The sequence below is a fragment of the Eschrichtius robustus genome, chromosome 10, assembly GCF_028021215.1.
Source record: "Eschrichtius robustus isolate mEscRob2 chromosome 10, mEscRob2.pri, whole genome shotgun sequence".
In the NCBI taxonomy this organism is placed as follows: Eukaryota; Metazoa; Chordata; class Mammalia; order Artiodactyla; family Eschrichtiidae; genus Eschrichtius; species Eschrichtius robustus.
In genome coordinates this window covers 97995498-98010272 of record NC_090833.1, presented here as the reverse complement: position 1 = coordinate 98010272, position 14775 = coordinate 97995498, and positions in this window count along the sequence as shown.

Below are 14775 nucleotides of genomic sequence, written 5' to 3'. Positions count from 1 at the left end.
TTTAGATCCCACACAGATAATCTGGGATAATCTTGTCATATAAGATCTATAACTTAGTCATATCTGCAAAGACTCTTTTTCTTTATAAAATAACATTTACAGTTTCTAGGGATTAGGACCTGGTATCTTTGGGGCCACTATTCAGCCTACTTTAAAGTAAATTCAGCAATCAAATGAGGAAAGACCAAGTCATCTATGCAGCTGTGAGGTTTGTCACTGGAACATGCTCTCCCTTTAGTTTAATCAGAAACCTTTTCGAATTCCTAAGAAGAATTGAAAACTGTTCTTTCATTTGCATTGTATTAAGTTGTGATTACTTTAAAATTGAGAGATGGGTAAGATTTTTCCCATTTCAACCTCAATTCTTTTTACACATCTTGCTAATGGGCTGAAAGACATAGTGGAATTAATTATTTTTCAATAAAAAGAAATTGTAGTTTTTATAAAATTTGTAGTTTGCATGTCTGAAATACAAATAGCTTCTCTCTTCTTTTTAGCCAGAATAACTGCTTCTTAATTTATAAACCAGGCATTGAGTCTGGTTTGAGTCACTGTCATTTTCTTTTATTGTAACTGGTCATTTTGATAGTGAAAATGCAGAACAACTTGAGGCATGTGGGCTGATCCCAAGCTGGCATTTAGATGCTTGATAAGACGAAAAGGAAGAAAGCATGGAAATGAGTGTGCTTGATTACTCTCCCCCACCCACAACTCCTCCCCCACCATCCACTATGAATCACGCTGGATTAACATCATTTTCTGAGACAAAGACATTGTATTATATTAGCATTGCTTGCAAAGAAATGACGTTAAATGTCTTCATTGAAGTTACTTCAGAAAAGTCTCATCCTATGAACCAATCTTCATCTAACAAAACGAGAGCAAGGGTCACATAGAAACAAAGAATGTTTTTGTGGCATACTGCAGCCAGTGCAGAGTTTAATGGGCAGATGTTCATCCTGCCACACAATGCGGATGACTTCACATGTGGGGGAAGCCACTCACCATTGCAATGGCTTGTTTTCCTCCAGGACTACATCATCACCACTTCTTACAGGCAGTTTTTATGAGCAATGTAGAACACTGAGAACACAGCCATGACCCTTTGTGTTTTTAACCAGTTTTGTTTCTCTGAAGCAATCCCAAACTGATTTTTTGTTTTGTTTTGTTTTCCAAATCTAAATTTCTAATGCATGATTAAAGAATGATGGGGGTTTTTTTGCATTTTTATTCATCATTTTTGTACCTTTCCTTTTATTCTGGGCCTCATAATTTGTGTTGTTAATTTCTTACTAATTAAGATATAAAAAAATCTTCTACTATGTGGTTGAAATGCTAAAGTAAATAGGATTTTTTAAAAGAATAAAATGTAAACAGCTTGTTAAAACTTATTTCAGGATTCCGGTCCAAGTTCACTTCCCTCCTCAGAGGCCAACTTAAAATAACAAAAAGAATGAGCAGTAGAGAAGAAAATACCATTTTCATTGAAAATATATGCAAAACCCAAAAGTTACAAAGGATAGCTGCCAAATACAACACATTTTGTAACAAAGTGAGACATGAAACCAAAAAAAAACATATGCATGACCCACCCCCACAGGTCTTTTCTAGCCTGCAGTTTTCCATTAAAGGGTGACACAACCCTAAGGGGTCCAACCGAAGGTCCTAGTCTGAGGTGTCCACACCTAGCATTACAGGTAAACCAGGGCTGGGAGGAAACTATCAAGATGCCCAGTCTTTCTGAAAAGCACAAGAGGTCAGAGAAGGAGTCCTCATGGCAGTCAGCTTAGTATTAGTTGCTTTAATACCCCAGATACCCCGGAACACCAGGGATTGCTGTAAACCACAGGCCTGCTGAGCATGGAATGAACCACTGAGATTTGTGAGTGGACCCCATCCCTTCTCAGAGGACACTGAGTCATGAGAAAGTCCTCCCAAAAGACACACTTGAGTTAAAGCTACTGCTCTTGGGGCTTCCCTGTTGGTCCAGTGGTTAAGACTCCGTGCTTCCAATGCAGGGGGCCCAGGTTCAATCCCTGCTCAGGGAACTAGATCCCACATGCTGCAACTAAGAGCCCGCATGCCATAACTAAAGATCCTGTATGCTTCAACAAAGATCCTGCATACAGCAACGAAGATCCCGTGTGCCACAACCAAGAACCAGTGTAGCCAAATAAATAAATAAATAAATAAATAAAATTTAAAAGCTACTTCTCTTCCCCTTGATCCATCCTTTCCCCACATAATTCTTAGCAAATAGCTAATCCAGAGAGAGCTGTCCTCATTAAAATGAGTAATTCTCCTGCAAAAAGAGGACAGTAACAACCAATAGAGGCAGATGAAGAATATCCAACAGAAGCAAATGAAAAATGAGAATGAACATTTCTCCATGAGCTTGAGAAAGTTAAAGAGAACATACTCTCATTGAAATAAGAACCCAAAGGAGAGACAGAAGATGTCAAAGAAGAGATAATAATACAACAGAAGAAAATAAAAAATGGGCTGTGAAAAAATGGGGAAGAAGGATCAAAACAGTACAGAAATGAAGGTCTTTTCAGAGGCAACTGTCACAGGCTGGTTCCCCAGGAAGTAGACCCTGAGGTGGAGAGTGGCATGTGAGAGATATGTTAGGAATGCTCTTGGGATCAACACTTTGGAAGGGAAGGGAAGGATGCAGGGGATGAAGATGAGCTGCAATGCAGTTCTGTGTCAGTTTGGTCTTCCAAGAAGTGGTTTCCAAGAAGAGTTAGACACACAAGGGATTTATTGGAGGAAATAACTCTGATACTCTAAATAACTCAGATAGCTTCCCTTATTCAGCCTTTCATTCCTGCTCCCTTGAAAGCATCCTCTCATCCCACGTGGACTCCTCAGTGCTTGCTGGTACCTGCTGACCAGGTTTTGCAGCTTCCTGTGGTGCAGTTGCCTTCCTCCCTTTCAGGCCCAGCAATGCCAGGATGGTTTGTGTTGTGACTTAACCTGAGTTACTGGCCTGGAAGCCAGGAGGGAAGGTAGGGGCAGGTCCTGAGAGAGGCATGTGGGTTTTGTGGAGGAGAAGACCCTGAATCATCTTCAACAGGGAGCAAATGCTATCCCTCAACTGGCAGAGAGCCATTTATGCAGGCTCAGAGGTTGGGGGAATCTGGAGATTCACAATTTGGGGAAGCATTCATCCAGATGTCCCCATCCTGTATGTCAGGGCTCCATTCTTTCCCAGCCATGACTTGACTTTGGCATAACAGTTCTGCCTTGATTGGGAGTTTACCCTTACCTGGTGCTCTGGTACTCTCACAATTAAGCCCTGGTCCTGATTCTCAACTTTCTCTGCTCTTACACTGCAGGAGATGAGAATCTTTTTATTCACAAGAAACGTTTTCATGCTCAGCTTTTAGTTGCTAATTGATCTCCACTTTTCATTATCTTTCCCAAAGGCCAATCAACCCAATACCATTATCATTATAGTTACTATTTCCCCAACTTTTCTCAAACCCCTGATATATGGCCTCAGTTAATGTGCTGCCTTCCTACAGTCCACCACCAATGGAAGCTTTAACACCTGCACCACTTCCTTATGCTGGGCTGTCTGTGCCCCACCTACCTCCAGCAATGGAGTCCTCATTGCCAAGCAGGCAAGGGGGTGATCCATCCCAGTGACCACTTTTCTAGCCTACTTCTGATACTTTTTGCCATAGATTGGGGTCCTTGGGAAAGAGAGTCTGAAAAAAAGAGTAGCATGTAGGAGGTTTATTAGGGAAAGCCCTTGAGATCAACCACTGAAGAAGAGAGTTAAGGAAGCAGGATTGGGCAGAGGGAGAAATTGAGCTCCCATGCAGTTCCAGTGATGGTGTGAGCTAATCCTACAGGTATCTTTGGAACTGGGATGGCCCTTCAGAGTTGCCTGAGCTGGAGTGAGTAGGCTGGGTCTTTATTCCCCAGCATTGATCAGTCAGTGATTGTGGCCTGCCCCTGGAAAGAGACATGATCTTGGGCCAGGCAGTTTCTTCAACTGAGTTAGTCCCCAAAGAGTGCTGACAGCTGAGAGTTTTCTTCTCATTGGCGCTCCCAGAGGCTGGGGGAAACCAGTTATTTTGACAGCTGACATTTCAACAGGAACAATGGAAGCAGAGTACATTGGAATGATTGCTTTAATGAAATGAGAGAACAACTAACAACATGTAATCCTATACCCAGTGAAAAGATCTTTCCAGAATAAGGGTGTATAATTCATTTCAGATTGATAGAGTTGGCTGCCAAGAGATCTGCACTAACTTTCTACATGTTGATTTTTTGGTGAAAGAAAACAATGCCAGATGGAAGGTCAGAGATGCAGGAAAGAGTGAAGAGCAATGAAAATGGCAAATGTGTTCTTAAATCTAAAATAACATTGACTTCATAAGGCATTAATCACAATGTCCCAGGTGGTGAAAAATTCATTCAAGTATGTAACAAAAACAGCATGTAAGAATGAATGGGATAAATGGAGTTGTGTTCTAAGGTCTTGCATTAGCTAGGATCAGAGCATAAGAACAACTTATATTAGACCTAGGTAAGTCAACAATACATTTTGTCATTTTAAAGTAGCTGTTCAGTCATTAAAATAATAGAAAATGAGTGTATAACTTTGCAACCACTAGAAGGAGAAAATGGAATAAAAAAGTTCTTGGTCACTACAAATAAGGTAAGAAAGGAATGAAAATTACAGAACAGGTGGAAAAACAGAAAGACATATTGCAAACATAAGGATACAGAAGGGTTGAAATAAAGAACGAAAAAAGAAATGCAATCTAGTGCTAAACAAAATTAAGTTGGTATAGCTTATACTAATATCAGGCAAAATATACTTTGAGGAATAAAGCACTATTAGAGACAATAAGAGTCACTATATAATGACTGAATTATTGAATTCACCTGGACAACTTAGCCTCAAAATACGTAAAGCAAAAGTTGATAGAACTACAAAAACCCAAATCACATTGGGAGATTTGAATATGTAGCTCTCAGTAATTGACTGAATAATAAGCAACCAAAAATCCAGAAGGGAAAGATTTGCTCAGCATGATCTTAACCTAACAGGCTGTGTGACATATTTCCTTGACTCTAAGAAGTCATTGACTCTAACATCTGCAATTACTTGATGGGCCACTAAGAAAAAAGAAAACAATGTCAACTGTGACACAGTGAGTCCTCATCACTTAGAACTGTTATTCCACACTTATTGAGAAAGCTCTTTTACATTTAATTATGTTGTTCTTATGCATATATAAAAAGAAAAATATATGAGAAATAAATTGAATAAGGTATTTCTAAAACATTTTTGAGAATTCTTTTCTTCAGAATCTGTTTAAAACTCAGAATCATCCAATGATCATGTGTCTTCACATATTATAACCCTCTGTGTTATCAGAGGGTTGGAGATTCCTAAGAGAGAGGTCCTTACTGTCTATCCAGTGATAGTGCTTCTAAGTCTCTGATGCTTGATCTTCCCTGAAAGTGACAATGGAATATTTTCCATTGGGGATGCACATTTCCTCCCCAAATGGTCCTTGAAAGATTTGTCTACAGAAAGTTAACATGCTGTCGTTTTTCAGTGATACCCCCGTATATACACACATTCACGTATGCACAGCAATGACAGCAACATCACAGATTGTCACTTGTCCCTCTCTGATTATAAAGTGCATCCTTATTTTCACAAAATTAAGATGTGGAAAACATATGGCTCAGAATCATTGAAATACAGTAAAAACCTCACCTAGCAACTCCATAATATACAATATTTTCCAGCACATGTGGAAAATTTACAAAAATTGCCCATATAATGCACCTTAAATTTAGTCTCAACATAATGGATTGTATAATTTATGTAATGTTTTCTCTTATCACAGTCGTATTATGCTTGAAATCTATACCAAAAAGGAAAGCTAAAAAATTCCTGTATACTTGAGCATAAAATTATACTTCTAAATAACCAATAGGTCAAATAAAAAATTATAATGACAAAAAATATTTTAAAATGAACTTTAGAGAAACAAATTTTCATTTTAAATGAATATACTGTGCTAGGCAGGAAGAAAAAATAAAATTAGGAAAATAACAGAAAAATAATCCCAAAGGAAGTATGAGGAAGGAAATGAAGATAAGAACAGTTATTAATGAAATAGAAAACAGATATGCCAAAGAGATGAGTGATCCAAATCTGGTTCCTTGGGTATGTAAAGCTCTGATGAGAAGGATCAATGATGAATACCTCCTGGGGCCTGCATTTCAGAGTTTGTTGCTGAGATATCTGCCCTGAGGGGAAGAGGTCAGTTCATTTTGTCCCTTTCACATGACTTTCTTAATTCAGTGGAGAGACCTTATTTTCCCTGAGGTATCTTGACCTTGCTCCAGTCTTCCCTTGGGCTCTGCCTCAGGAATAGGGCTAGCCAGAGCCCTGCACAGGCTTTGTGTCACTGTTCTTAAAGAATGGACACAGGCCAGTAGCCGAAGCACCACCTGGAGGCTTGCTAGAAATGCAGAGTCTCAGGCCCAGACCAACAGATTCAGAATCTGCCTTGAAGCAAGATCCTCAGAAGATTCCATGGACAGTCAGGTATGAGAAATTCTGGTCTCAAAAGATCACCAAGAGAGGATGCTTACTTCTCACCTGAGCTTACAGGTAGACAGAGGCAGGTGGTCCCCACAGCCCCTAATCTCCAGCCAGTGAAGATCATGAAATTGATCCCCACCTCCACCTCCTGCTCCTCATTTCAGCTTGTGGTACTGGAAGATTTTCTATTTTTCCTTGTTCTTTTCTTTCTTATGTATGAGTTGGCTAATCCCTGAAGAGGTGAGAATAGAAAATGCCATTTGCTGACATGCTATCAGATAACTTCATTTAGTTATATTTGTACCTATAGAATAGAAACCCTCTCCCTGTGGGACTGATAAATAATTTTAACACTGAGTGCACTGCCCCAAAAGGCAAATGGGACCACATCAAGCTCAGAGATGAACAAACAAAAATGTTAAAAGGAAGTCAAAAGAGGAAGAGAGAAAGCGGGTCACGTACCCTCCAGACAGGCTGATCAGTCACCCCTAACAAGAGGGATGTACTAGCAGCTGGACATGTTGGCATGTGGGCTGTCATCCCATCATCCTGGGCATCTTCTTGAGCTTTCACAGACTTTTCTACCGTAACCACTGTCTGAGCATCACCTTCAGTGTGGGATAAAGAACAGCTCCCTTTAAAAATCCACTGGGTTATTTTTGCCTTTTGGAAGTTTATTCTGGGCAGTCTGGCTCCTTCTTTGGGTGGCTTTGGGTGGGTTATACTAGAGCATAATTTCATAGGAACATTCGTGTTCATCTCTTTTTTTAAACTATGAATTACTTTAGGTCAGGGAAGTAGTTGAGTTTTGACTGAGGAGGGGTTCAATTGATGATAGAGGAATAGAAAGCAAATGCAAATTTGTATCCTCTTGAGGGTCCACTTAGGGATTCTTGCAGGTTTTATTATAGACTCTACACACATCAGACATTGCATACACCACAGGGCGCTCAGCTCCAGAGCCCAAGAGATGTTCAGCACTGTACAAGTCAGGGTTAAGTGGGATATAGTTTACTTGTAGAATCCGTGGTAACAGTGAGGACCACAGTGAACAGGCAACAGCTGTGTGTTCATGGAGTCTTTTAAAAGGAGGAGACTTCAGCTGTATCTTGCATACTTGCTTAGCCTGTGGGAACATCGCTTAAAGTAGCCATGATGTTCAAAGAAATTCCTGTCCTGTTAGAAGAGGAGGGTATTCTCCTGAGAAGCTGATCTGCTTTTACTTTTAGCTTATGTTTTCAAAAGAATCAACATGCAAAATTTCTCCCAATATGGGGTCTTTTGACCCTTTAAAGTGCTACAGTGGTAATTTGAGTACTTCTGTGACTTATTTTCAAGGCTTCCTAAAGCTTAATAGAAACCAAACATTTACAAATAATAAGCTCACAAAGGTTAACTGGAATGACCTGTTTCTTTTCACGTGCCTGAGATGTAGCTAGCTTAATGCTATTTTTATCTTGGTTTACTGCTGTGAGTTATCATTTTTGCTGCCACTGATTTTTATCAATATTTGTAGAATTTACTTGTTTTTCCTTAATGAAAGCAATCAGGTTAGTAGATGAAATCTTTTTTTTTTTTTAATTTATTTTTTGGCTGTGTTGTGTTTGTCTTCGTTTCTGTGCGAGGGCTTTCTCTAGTTGCGGTGAGCGGGGGCCACTCTTCATCGCAGTGCGCAGGCCTCTCACTGTCGCGGTCTCTCTTGTTTCGGAGCACAGGCTCCAGATGTGCAGGCTCAGTAGTTGTGGCTCACGGGCCTAGTAGCTCCACAGCATGTGGGATCCTCCCAGACCAGGGCTCGAACCCGAGCCCCCTGCATTGGCAGGCAGATTCTCAACCACTGTGCCACCAGGGAAGCCCCAGTAGGTGAAATCTTTTAATGCTTGAAGTACATGGGTAGAAATATTACTATAGGACTCCTTGGTGATTAGAAGGAGCTGCTGGCCCAAATGACTGCTCTTCTCGTGGCCATCATAGTTCCTAAACCTAGAGAAAAACCTGATCAGACCAGGAAGCCCAGAAGGCAAGAAGTCATACACCTGCTTCCAAACAACTTGAGGGACATGTTCTCATAAAACTTTAAGGGACAGACTATTGCTCATGTTTTTTCTTATGTTTGTGCATATAAAAGGGGAATTTTTCTTTTTAACTCTGATTACAGAATCTGAGGGAGATAACATAGAAAATTAACTATAAAATGATTGTACTTTATGGCTAGTGGTGCAAAGGTCTTAAATATATGTTATCAAATCCAGCACACTTAGGAAAATATAACAAACTATGATCAAGTAAGTTTATTCTAGGACGGTTCTACCCTGGGAATTTCTACAAATATATTTTATGTTACTAATTTATCACAAAATAAGAAAAAAAAATCTGTAGAAACCAAGGGGCATTTTGCAAAATTTCACATCCTGATTTTTTTTTTTAAAAGGAACATTTTAGTGCACTAAGAATGAGTGGAAATGTCCTTAAGAAAGAGTATTTACCAAAACTAAAGACAAATATCATACTTATTCATCTTTATCACACAGAACACTCATTAATTCAACAAACATTAGCTGAGAATGTTCTGGGGATTTGAAATCCTTCTTTGGAGTTGTGAGCTCTGTGACCATATACATAAAAGCAATGGTTTGCCTTGAGGTTGCTGTGAAACTCTTAGATATCCCAGTCTCACCAGCTATGGGACTTTTAAGCCTTCCTCCCATCCCCCACCACTGTTAGATAAATTGCACAGACCAGAAATGGTGCATCTCATATTTGTATAGGTTTACTTCCCCTCCTTCTACAACTAACCTGCAATGTATTCCTTGATGGCTGAGAGTTTTTATCGTGATTGGGTGTTAAATTTTGTCAAATGTTTTTTCTGCGTCTGGTTTTGCTCTTATCCAATTAATGTGGTAAATTACATTGATTGCTTTTAAAAATATAAACAAATCTTAACTTTCTAGGATAACTCCTATTTAGTCAAGATGCATCTAGGTTTGATTTGCTAACATTTTTGTGAAGGATTTTTATGTCTATGTTCATGAGGGATGTTGATATCTGTAATTTTCTTGCAATGTCTTTGTTTAGTTTTCGTTCAAAGTTATGTTGACCTCATAAAATAAAGTCACTCTCTCTTCCTCCTGAAGTATTCCCTCTGCTCTATTTCTGGAGAAAATAATTTTCAGATTCTAGCTGTGTCTCCTCTGGTTGAAGAACTCTTTAGTATTTCTTATAGTGCAGTTCTGTTGAAGACAGGTTTTTTCTCTAAAATGTCATTTTTATTTTTGAAGAATATATCAGTCAAGGTTTAACCAGAGAAGCAGAGCCAGTCCTTCTGAAAGTTTCCCTCCCTACTGGTTCTCATCCACAGGAGACTGGTGGGTACATCAGGAGCGTGAGAGTGAAGGGACCCACACGTGTAGAGGAGGATATACCTGACTGAGTGACCCTCAATCTCCCCCCATCCTCATATCCACAGATTAGTTCACTTCATGTTTCTTCCATGGCTCCTGTTCCTTTGTATCCATTACTGATTAAGTTGTTCCACACTCTTGGATTGGCCCCTGGGTGTGTTCCCTTAGCCTGAACTTCCCAAAGAATAGTCTTTATTCAAGCATCCTACTATTCTAGCTCACCCTCCTTGTAAGCTATGGAACCATTCTGTCTAGTCTAACATTTGAGCATACATACAATAAAACTTTATCACAGAGACAGGGTTTCAAACCTGGAAGCAATATGAAATCTTTTCAAAACTATGTTTCCTAGTTTTACCTACTGAATTATTGGAGTGAGAGTAGGTGAATTATGGTGACATATTTTATGTTCATTGAGAATCCTAGAAAAGAGGACCCTAAAGGCTTGAAAAGAAAATTGGAGTACAAATTCCCTCATTCAGTAATCAGAGGCCCAAGATATTCATGGGTGAAATACATGGTCATCTAATTTCTTAGCATGGCATTCCATCAGGGGTGGGGATCATCTCTTTGGGAACATAGGTCAATACTAAACCCAAATCTTCCCTTCCATACATAAGTTCAGCATCCTTATACAAGAATTCTCATCAACCTTCTTACATGAGCCTCAAACCCTTCCTTCGAACAGAGGAATTATAGCTTCTTCTATTTGAAAAGAAGATTCATAGCGTTTTGTTTTTTTTTTTTTTCCCATGGAGAGCTGCAGAGCAAGAAATAGCTTCCTCTACTCAGCTGCCCACTTTATCTCCTCCCCCTTTTATTCCCTTGTGGTTCTTAATTTGGTCTTTTTGGGTTTTCCCAACAGTGCCCACATCATTTTTGTGCTTCACATATGAAGTAAAAGCTGGGGACTCCTTCCTTTCTGAGGATCTGGATTTAACCTTTTCTGGATGATTCAAGTGATGTGGTAGTCTGATACATTGGGGCCCCCAATACATCTCACTGCCTGGTATTCACACCTTTACATAGTTTCCTCCCCTTGAATCTGGTGTCCCTGTGACTCATTTTAGCTAAGAAAATGCAGCAGAAGTTACACTCTTCCAGGTCCAGGCCTAAGCCTTATGAAATCCTGGCAGCTTCCACTTTTGGGCTCTGAGGGAAGTGAGCATCCTTATACCCTGAGAACCCACCCTGGCTGCAAGGAGGGGCCACCTGGAGGACGATGGAGGTTGATAGCCCTAGCAGAACTCCCAGCCAATAGCCAGTACCAACTGGCCATCTTGGAAGTGGATCTTCCAGCCTCCTTTGAGCTGTCCCACCTAATGTTGCAGGGAGGAGAGAAAGCTGTCTCTAGCCCTACCCAAATTGCAGAATTATGAACAAATTAATGGTTGTTGATGTTTAAATCACTTAGGTAACTGAAAAATGACTTAGTAGGAGCACAGATATTGAGCTGTGCTGGGATTGCACCAACCTTAGAAAGAGTGCTGGGAAGTTCATGTAAGTATATGAACTATATATACATATATGTGTGTGTATGTGTGTATATATATATATATGAATATATATATGAATATATGAACTATATGTATAAACACATAGGAAGTATAAGGAAGTTCCTGTGATTTGCTTCTTGTGGTTTTTTTCTTCTGGGCTTGCCTAGGAGGTCAGCTATCATTTCTTGCTGATGTTGAGATGCTCTCATTATAAAAGGGACCTTTGAGTCTTTGGAAGAGCTGGTAAGTGGGTATGAATGAGGGGATCAAATGAGTGTGAGAAGAAAGCAGCACTGTGAATGGTTGCTTCTGAAAACTGGAGAGATGAATTTTTAGTGTTGATGAGCACAGGGGAAAGAGTAAGGAAGAGCCTTAAGAAGCCTCATTCAGATATGTGTTATTAGTCAACAGCAAAAACTTATGAATAAGCTATTAAACACCTGCATCCTGGCTATTTAACATGATCATCTAGAAAATAAAAAATCAGTTATGAAATTTATTCCAGGATATGTACAGTTAAGAATAGTAAACAAAATGCATAGGAATTAATTTTATTGAAGTTTTCAATAAATGACTAGGTATAATTTTATATAGTTACAAGCTTGAGGGTTTTCTTTACTCTCATAAATATCTTTGGAATATTTTTCATTAGAACATACTTACTTGTTAATTAGTCTAAATAATTAGGCTCTGATGAAAACCACTGACAGATGCCTTCTCCATTGACAATCCTGTGGTGTGTAGAGGCCTCACTTGGAATTCTCTGGATATTTCAACCCTCAATTATGGTGGAAACATCATCTATGAAAATTGTTAATTCTCTATGCCAAACATTCCATCATCATGAGGACTTAAGAGCTTAATTGTTTTGTAAAGCAAAATTTGAGACTCCTTCCTTATTTCTTCACCAATATGCAAATGGCCCATTAAATGTAAATAGATCAAAGTTTGGGTTACTAAAGAGCCAGATGTGTGCTACATGCAGTTTGGGCAATTTGGTCACTATGATCATGTGCTGAATTAGCTCTTCTGAAAGGTTTTATCACCTCTTCAACTGTACACTCCACATCTGTTATCTACACATGGGAAAAGCACTTGTGGCTAGGAATCTTTCAGTCTTAGTTTTTACCCAAGTGGAGGTGAAAATGTAGGCACCATTAATTCATTTAAAAAAAAGAGTGTAGTACTTACTGTGTGCAAGGCCCTGCCTTAGAATCTAAACCTCCTTTACTAACTTACCATCTACTTCTTATTAACATCTACTCTTGATTCCTGCCAGTGATATTATGATCTACTTGAAATGATAAAAATCATGCAATTCGTACACATAAAACCACATTCCATAGATTAATGTGTCAAGTGTAGCTGTACAGTCATCAGCTGGATTTCCCCCGTTTCTTTTAAAATATTTCAAACTCACAGAAAAGTTGAAATAATTGTGCAATGAACATCTATAAACCCTCCTTCCAAATTCCAATTGTTAATATTTTGCCACATTTGCTTTCTCTCTCTCTCATTTACCCCTGTCTCTCTCCACACACACACACACGCACACACACACACACACACATACTTTCTGCTAAACCATCTGAAAATAAGCTACAGCCGTCACCTGTACTTCAACATTAATGTACTTCAACATTAATGATCTACATTAAGGTTTTTTTTGTTTTTTTTAAAATTCAGAATGCCATCAAAGGCCATGCATTCCATTTGGTTACTGTGACTCTTTAGTCAGCTTCAGTCTACAACAGCCCCTCCACTTTTATTTGCTTTTCATGACCTTGGCATTTTTTAAGAGTCTAGGCCAGGGTCTTATAGAATGGATTTGTAAATTGTTTCTCTTGATTAGATTAAGGTTAAACATTTTTAACAAGAAAACTACTCAGTGATGTAGTGTGTTTCCTTTAACATCATTGGTTGTCCAGTGATTGGGTGATGCTGCCTTTGACCTCTTCTTCAAAGTGGATCCTTTTCTCCTTTGTATTCATAAATAACCTGTGTAGTGATGCTTTGAGGTTGTGTTCCTCACATCTCTTCACCTGATGACTTTAGAATTCACTGATAATTCTTGCCTAAATCAGTCATTAGCTTGGTGGTAGTAAAATTGAATTGTTGAATTCCTTCTACATTTATTAATAAGTATCATTCTATAAAGAAGAGCTTTCTTCTCTCCATTTTCAAGATGTTACTAAGGACTTAAAGATTCTTTTTGGTCAATGTGTTATAACCCCTTTTTATAATGCCCAAATTGTCCAACTATGATCAGTGGAAGTCCCTTTAAGTGAACACCTGTGTCCTTTTCACATGTCCTATCAGTTTGTTTAAGTACTTTTCTTGCTTTATGGTAAAGCAATGTGCTCCCACCTCACCTTGTATTTGTTTCCTATGGTTAGGCATTTACATTGCTTCCACCCTTAGCTATTACTAATCATGGCACAATGAATAACTATGTGCATGAGTTGATCTGTAATTGTGGTGGGGCATCTGAAAAGAAGACACTACTGTTTTTCCTCTACTCTGTTCTCAGAACACTTCTGACACCAGATATGTGGTTTTTTCCCACACCAAGTAATTCTCCTGTCCAGGGCAGACACCAACTGGGTGTCCTACAATTTAACTCAATTCTGACACGATCTACCTGGAGATAGCGTCAGATTCCACAAGTTAAGGGCTCAGTCCCACAAGACCCCACCTTTTCAGATGCCAATCACAAATCCAGGTTGTCATTTGTGCTTTTGACAGACTGGGTGTAAATTCAAGGTACCCACAACCCCCTCCTCAATTCAATAATTTGCTAGAATAGCTCACAGGACTCAGGACAACAAACAGTTTACTTGCTAGATTACCAGTTTATTATTAAAAGACACAACTCGGAAAAAGATGCATAGGGCAAGGTATGAGGGGAGGGTTGCAGAGCTATGGTGACCTCTCCAGGCATGTCACCCTCCCAGTACCTCCACGTGTTCAGGATTTTTTACGAAAGCTTCATTTCATAGGCACAAATGATTAAATCACTGACCATTGGTGATTAATTCAACCTCCTGCTACTCTCCATTCCCTGGAGGTTGGAGGGTGGGACTGAAAGTTCCAACTCTTTAATCACAAGGTTGATTTCTCTGGCAACCATCCCTCCATCTTAAAGTGCTTTCCAAAAGCCACCTCATTACCATAAACTCGGATGTGGTTGAAAGGGGCTTGTTATGAATAACAAATGATACTCCTTTCACCTTTATTACTCCAGAGCTGGTTTCAAGGGCCTAAGGCAAAAACCAAGTAGGAAATTTCA